At 34.0% G+C, this 6,868-nt stretch overlaps 1 pseudogene across 1 annotated transcript; it reads left to right on the top strand.

Moving 5' to 3' along the window:
• Positions 1 to 4,656: 4,656 nt before the first annotated feature.
• On the top strand, positions 4,657 to 5,838 carry LOC143662481 (uncharacterized protein KIAA1143 pseudogene; annotated as a pseudogene). The gene is made up of 2 exons (XR_013165343.1): positions 4,657 to 5,188; positions 5,733 to 5,838. The product of XR_013165343.1 is annotated as an uncharacterized protein KIAA1143 pseudogene (transcript).
• Positions 5,839 to 6,868: the final 1,030 nt, after the last annotated feature.

Raw genomic sequence — 6,868 nt, 5'->3', positions numbered from 1 at the left:
GACTACCAAAAATCTAGGAAGGACTGAGAAAGAAAAAGAAATCATTATGGATTCTTGAAATGAAAGATTCTTTGGTTTCACATGACTCTTTAAACTTACATGTTCATGGCAAACACTCACAACAGTACTTATTACTTTCAAAATATTTTTTCTATTTTCTTGGGTAGGATTCACCAGATAAACAGTGATCCTTGAGCCATGGATTTTTTTCAAATTGAAGATTTTCACAGAAGACTGACTTCTAGTGTGCATGGTTCTAAGAATCATAGACTAACACATTTTCTACTATATTAGGCAAATCTCCATAATCGCATAAAGGAATGTTCAACTATAGTCATGTGCCTTTTTCAACAACCTGCAATTTTTCACCACCATTTATTGCTTAATCTGGGTCCAAGCTCTTGAAAGTAGTAGCACTTGTCAGAGAGGAATTTTCCTTAAGGTACCTTCATGGTCCACACCTATTTCAAGGCTGCGTGGTGTCTGTTTTACTACTATCCATAGCTTGCACCTCCAATGTAGGTGACACTTTTCACAAGCCAGATAATCCAAATATATATAAATACAAAGTCAAATTTTATAATATGGGAAGATTTCTGAATTATAGGTCTGTGTTTCCCATTACATTGTTTTCTTTTATTTGTAACCTGGTTTGCTGGGGGAAGAATCATCTTGCAAAAATTTGATTAATTCAAAGTGATAGCTTCTTTTAAATCATAAATGATGTCTGATTTTCTACTTTTACTTCATGCTACTTCTGTACCTGATTAGGTATGCCACTGATATTGATTTACCCATAATTTTTTTCATATGCTACAAGCCCTCAACCTCTGGCTCTAGTGTCTTTGATCTTAAACAACGCTCAGTATTGCTTAACACCACTCAGGTGGAGCAGTGTATCATGGATTCTTGGTGTGGCAGAGATTGACTTGCTGCTTGTCAATGCATTTGCCTTCTCATCTGGGCAGAGCTAGACTGTATATGCAGTAATACGTGGTCATGGGTCCCAGTTCTGCTCAATGGAGCGTGGTGATTGTTATGCATGGTACTTGGAGCCCTGAACCCCTCCACCCTCAATTCAACCCACCTCCTTGGAATCAGATGCAAACTTTTCTTCCTGATCTACTGGCTGAATATTGACATATCGACATTCAGGGCAACTTTAGAAGTCATGTGTTAGTGTTGTCAGATAAAATATGGGACAACAGTTAAATTTGAATTGCAGATAAGCAGCAAATAACTTTGTAGTATTTGACCTAAATATTGCATGGTATATACTAATTTTTTTTTTTGCTGTTTATCTCAAAGTTGAATTCTACAGGGCATCGTATGTTTTTATTTGTTGAGTTTGGAATTCCTAACTGAAGAAACTATCATTTTGCTTCATCAAAGTTTTGCAAGATAACTTATGGCCATCTCCTTCAGGTTGTGTTCCTTAACAACAGTGTGGAGCTGAGGCCTCTTACCAGCAACCCCCTTCCTCATCTGGATTTTATGTGATTGAGAACTTCTATGGTAAAAAGAAATTGAGATTTGGGTGTTTACTTATTACAGCAGGTACTCTTGTTTTAATCAGCTCTCATTGTAACTATTCTAATTATTCATGAATGATTTTGAGTCTTCAGAGACAGTAATTTGTAATATTGCTATGGTAAGAACTGAGTTCTGTGAGTTTGTTGTATGATTTAAAGTGCACTGTTCAGAAAAATAAATAAACAAAAAAGAAAGTGTAATTGGTACTCTCAATGCCGTTTTTGTTCTCTCCTCACTGTGATGGGTTGTTGTAATATTTGTGAATTTTGGCATTGAAGAAATCAAGCATTTAAAGAAGGTTTCTCAGCCTAACCATCCCAAATGTCAAGTGGCAACTGTATGTGGTGGTGGCTGTAAAATGATAGGACCCAGTTTATTTGCATTATCTCAGGAAAATATAAGGTTAAAATTGTACCAGAAATTTAACATCAAACTGAATATTGCCTCATTCAAAAGGACTTTGGATGCAGAATACTACAGGTGATAATGCTTTTAGCCAAAGAGTTTTGAAATTTTCCTTGGTAATTGTTTTCAGAATCTGAAGTCCATCTTCTTGACCATAAATCAATAGTAGCAATTTTTTGTTCCTTGCAGTGTAATCCAAAACAAGAGTGAATTCAAAGTGGGTGGACTTATTTTTGAAAATCTCTTCAGCTTTCCGCATCAGGTTGTATAGTGTAAAAGATAGTGTGAAAAACTGGAGTACACAAATCACCTGAAAATGCTGCATAAAATATAACAAGATAATTGTAAGAATATACCAAGCTCAAAGACAAGAAAGGAAAATGGTTATCAGCTGAATTTGATAAGGGACCCGGTAAACCATAGCAGTGATTATGAGATGGTTCTAGGACTGCACCAGGGGCTTTTTCATTACAAGAAGCTCAGACCTCCAATTTAAATAACTAAACAGGGACTGAGACCCTGTGTCTTGGTTATGCAAATGGACCCAAATCCAGCGTGGACCCTTGAGGAGTTACAATCTCGTTAAAGAAGGGCCTCAAAAAAGCCCCCTGAAGGAAAACAGCTTCTGTTTGACACACACAAACAGAAAAATCCCACCTGAGAATTTGTAACTATCACCCTGAATTCACATTGCTTTAGAATTTAAATAGATTTCAGCAAGCTGAATATGAAAGAAAAATATTTTTCTGAGAATGAGCAACTTTGGCTTTCTGGCTGAAACAAAGTAAGATCTTGTGCAGGAATATACCAACAATCCAGATTCCTCAGGATTCCTGCAGATCAAGTCACGAATACTGATCAGGTTATTCAAAAAAGCTAAAAAAAAAATACTGAGAAATAAATCATCTTGAGCAAAAGTTAGCAGAAAGAACAATTAACAGAAATGAACAACATGGGATTTTGTTTATTGGAATTACCAGATTCAGAATATAGATTTACTAGATATATATTATTTAATTAAATTTAAAAATTGAAAATAACAGCAGACAATAAAAGACTATGAAAGAATATCAAGCAGATTTGTAAAGGAATCTGATAGATTTTCTAGAAAAAAATATTGAAACAAAAGACTGTATAGATGAGTTACACCATGATTAGAAACACTTGACAAGAGCTAGAAAATACGTATGACTGCATTCCCCAGAATAAAAGATAGAGTAAAGACCCAGAGCTTTTATAAGAGGTTAAGAAATACGGACATTAGAATAGAATGCATTAAATTGGTATTTCAGAAGAAGAGAAAATGTTTTAGGAAACAGTGGTTGAGAATTTCTGAGAATTTCCAGAAGTTAAAAAATTGGGAAAGCAATGAAGAATATCAAGTAGCATAAACAGAAACTGTCTGCACCTAGAAACACAATTGTGAATAAAAGTTGCATAACAAAGGCAAAGAGAAGATTAAAAAAGCACAGAGAGAAGGGAATGACAAAAGCCTGAAAAGTAGATTTCTCAAGAGTTACATTAAAAATAAGAGAGCAGAATAAAATCCTCAGAGTGCTCTGAGTAAATGATCATGGCTTTGAATTTTACATCCTCAGAAATAAAGTATACAAGAGAGGGTAACAGCATCACTTCTGTTTTCTTAATGCCAAAAACTGTATATTCTGAATCTAGTTATAAGGACATAATCTGAAAAAAAAAAAAACAAACAAAAAAACGACACGATAGGGAACTCTACAAATCAACTGGGTTGGACATTTTAACAGCTTAGATTTTAAAAACTAGAAGGACATTAAACTAAATTCAAATAATAATTCTTGATAGCACCCTAAATCTAGGGAGAATAAAGAAAACAAAGCAGTTCAAAGGACATTGTTGGGATAAGCAGAGAGAATTTGAATAGTGTGTAAATATTAGTGATATTTTATTAAAATTAAATTCTTTGGTGTGATAATATGGCCATGGAATGACAATATGGTCAAAAAGGAGATTTACTTTGTTCACAGGAGGTATATGGGAAATATCTTGATCTGTTGGTCTGTGTATGCAGAAATAAATAAATATATAGCAAGAAAAAGAATGGAAATATAGCTGAAGAATGTAACTGCTCATTGAATTATTTTAACTTTCATGAAAGCTTTACATTTTTTTAAACTAGAAGGTAATGAAAATTGAGAACAAGATAAAACATTTATATGCAAAAATAAATAGGGAGTTTTACCATCAATAGTTGTGCATTAAACATGCTTCTAAAACCTGTGTTTAGAGAAGTGGAATATGATGCCTGGAGGTCTGAGAAGCTAGAAGAAATAGTGAGCTTAACTATAAGCAAACAGATTGGTAAACTGGAATAAACAGAGATAATGTAGACTTTTAATAATATTGTCTATAAAGAGGAGCAGCAAATAAAATGTAAATATCAAAGAACACTAAAATATAGACTTGGGGGTTCATTAGATTTAACATGATATAAAATTCTTGTACTTTAGCATTTAACATAGATTACGTGTTTTAGATAACTACAAAAAAGATAAAACTTAAGAATATTTTTTAAATTTTAGGAGAATAAATGGAATGTTACAATTCCGTCTGAATGAAGGCAATAAAGGCGATAGAGAGACTATTTGGAAAAAATCCGAGACAAATAGAAATCACCAAATGACATAAATTAATCCAACTGTATTAGTAGAATAATAAATGTAGCTTGACTAGGAGGCGGCCACCGGAGCCTGTATTTCCTAGAGCTGCAATGAGTAAGCGGAACCAAGTGTCTTATGTACCGCCCGCCGAGCCGACGTTTCTGGCTCGCTTCAAGGAAAGGGTCGGCTATAGGGAAGGGCCCACCGTTGAGGCCAAGAGAGTCCAGCCTCAACTCTCAGATGAAGATGGTGATCACAGCGACAGAGAAGATGAACAGCCTCAAGTGGTGGTTTTAAAAAAGGGAGACCTATCAGCTGAAGAAGTCATGAAAATTAAAGCAGAGATAAAGGCTACCAAAGCAGATGAAGAACCAGCTCAAGCTGATGGAAGAATCATGTATCGAAAACCAGTCAAACGTCCCTCAGATGAAAAATATTCAGGTTTAACAGCAAGCTCAAAAAAGAAGATGACAAATGAAGATCAAATAATTAAAAAGGACTTAGTTTAAAAGAACTCACAAAAGCAAATCAAAAACAGTAGCCTCCTTTCTTTTGATAATGAAGATGAAAATGAATAAGCCTACACATTTTGGGCTTAGTCTCCCATGATGGTATATGGTGTATTTTTTAGTAATTTTTTTCCCTTATTTTAAAGATAATACAAGTTTATTATAGAAGATTTAGAAAAGACAGAAAAAGTTTAATAAGATAAAAACTATGCCCAACAGTCAGTGCCCCTCTGACTTCAAATGCCAACCATGTAAAAGTTAACTACCATAAACATTTTGTTATTTCTCGTGTGGGTGAACCTATGTAAAGTATATATTTTTTAAACAAAGCTAAGATTTTATTGTATGTGTTCGGTGTCCTGCGTCTCGCTTGACAAACTGTGAGCATTTTCTAGGTCAAAAACTTTTAAAACCTGATATTTATAATTACAAGTTTATTTCATAATTAAATAGAATTACTATTACATCTTCCTTATTAGTGGAACCCTGCTTAAGGTAGGGGAGATGATAGTAGGTGAATAGTTAAAAATACCTGCCCAGCTGCTGCTAGGGAGGCCATATGTCACACCTCTGGCAAAGTTAAGGGCTACAAATGAAAGTCTGTTCAATAAAGCTACTGGTGTTTTTTTTTTTTTTTTTGATACAGAAAGACAGATGTAGCAAGAATGAACCTTTGCCCTTCTCCTTTTATCCTGCCTGGAGCACAGACATGCAACAAGAAGTATGTAGGCATTTTTAGAAATGAACCAACCAATAACAGTGGAAAGATTCAAGGAATATCACTGGATCCCTGAGAGCATGCCTTGTGGGGTTGTTGCAGCAGCCTTGGATGTTGACCTCTGAGCTTCTGATAAATGAGAAGAATAAATACCATGCTTATTTAATCCTCTGTCAGATTTTCTGTCACAGGCAGCTAAATGCATTCCTAGCTGATACAATAAATGTAGTAGAACAAACTTGTACAGAAATCTTCAAGTATACTTCAGATAATTTCCTTTGAATAAATTGCTACAAGCAGAGGTACAGATCACAGAATATTTTTAAAGCCATTGATTCTGTCAAATTGCATTCTAGAAATGTTTTACCAGTTTATTCTTTCACCATCTATGAGACTCCATTACCTCAAACATGGTTTCAGTGCTCCCACCTTGTGCTGGCACCATCCTTTTAATTTTTGTCAGTTTGGTGTATTGAAAATGACATTTTGTAGTTTAATTGGTATTATCTTTGGTCTACTGGAAACTAAACTTTTTCATATATTAATGGACAGTTTTGTGTTTCTTTTTTGATTTAACTTTTTATTTTCCATTATTGTCAAATTATCTTTACTAATTTATATAAATTGTGCACTCTTAAAAAAATGTAGCTTGACTAAACTCATTAAAATTCAGTGGTTGTCAAACTGGATATTAAGAAAGAAAAATCAATCTGTATGATATAACAGAGAAGAAATTTTGGAAAAAACTAATTGACAATGATTAAATAAATTATGGTATAGGAAATAATAGAACATTGTGCATCAGGGAAAACGAATTTACAAGAGGTAGCTTTCTTAGCCCTCATCTTAAAAGGATAATGCTGAGGAAAAGAGCATATTGATATTACAGTTCAGTGTAATAATGGGGCTTCAATATTGTTGATAAAATACTTTGCATTCATAGTTATTTGGTGCTTATACATAGTCACTGTCGCATGTCACTGCCTTTTTCTCAATGTTAGAATTGATTATTAAACTAAATATGAAATACTTAAATAATAGATCATTAGTCTTTACTAAATACG

Source organism: Tamandua tetradactyla, chromosome 18, assembly GCF_023851605.1.
Source record: "Tamandua tetradactyla isolate mTamTet1 chromosome 18, mTamTet1.pri, whole genome shotgun sequence".
NCBI classification, from domain to species: Eukaryota; Metazoa; Chordata; class Mammalia; order Pilosa; family Myrmecophagidae; genus Tamandua; species Tamandua tetradactyla.
The sequence above is the reverse complement of the archived record's forward strand: the minus strand, read 5'-3'. Positions and strand labels throughout refer to the sequence as shown.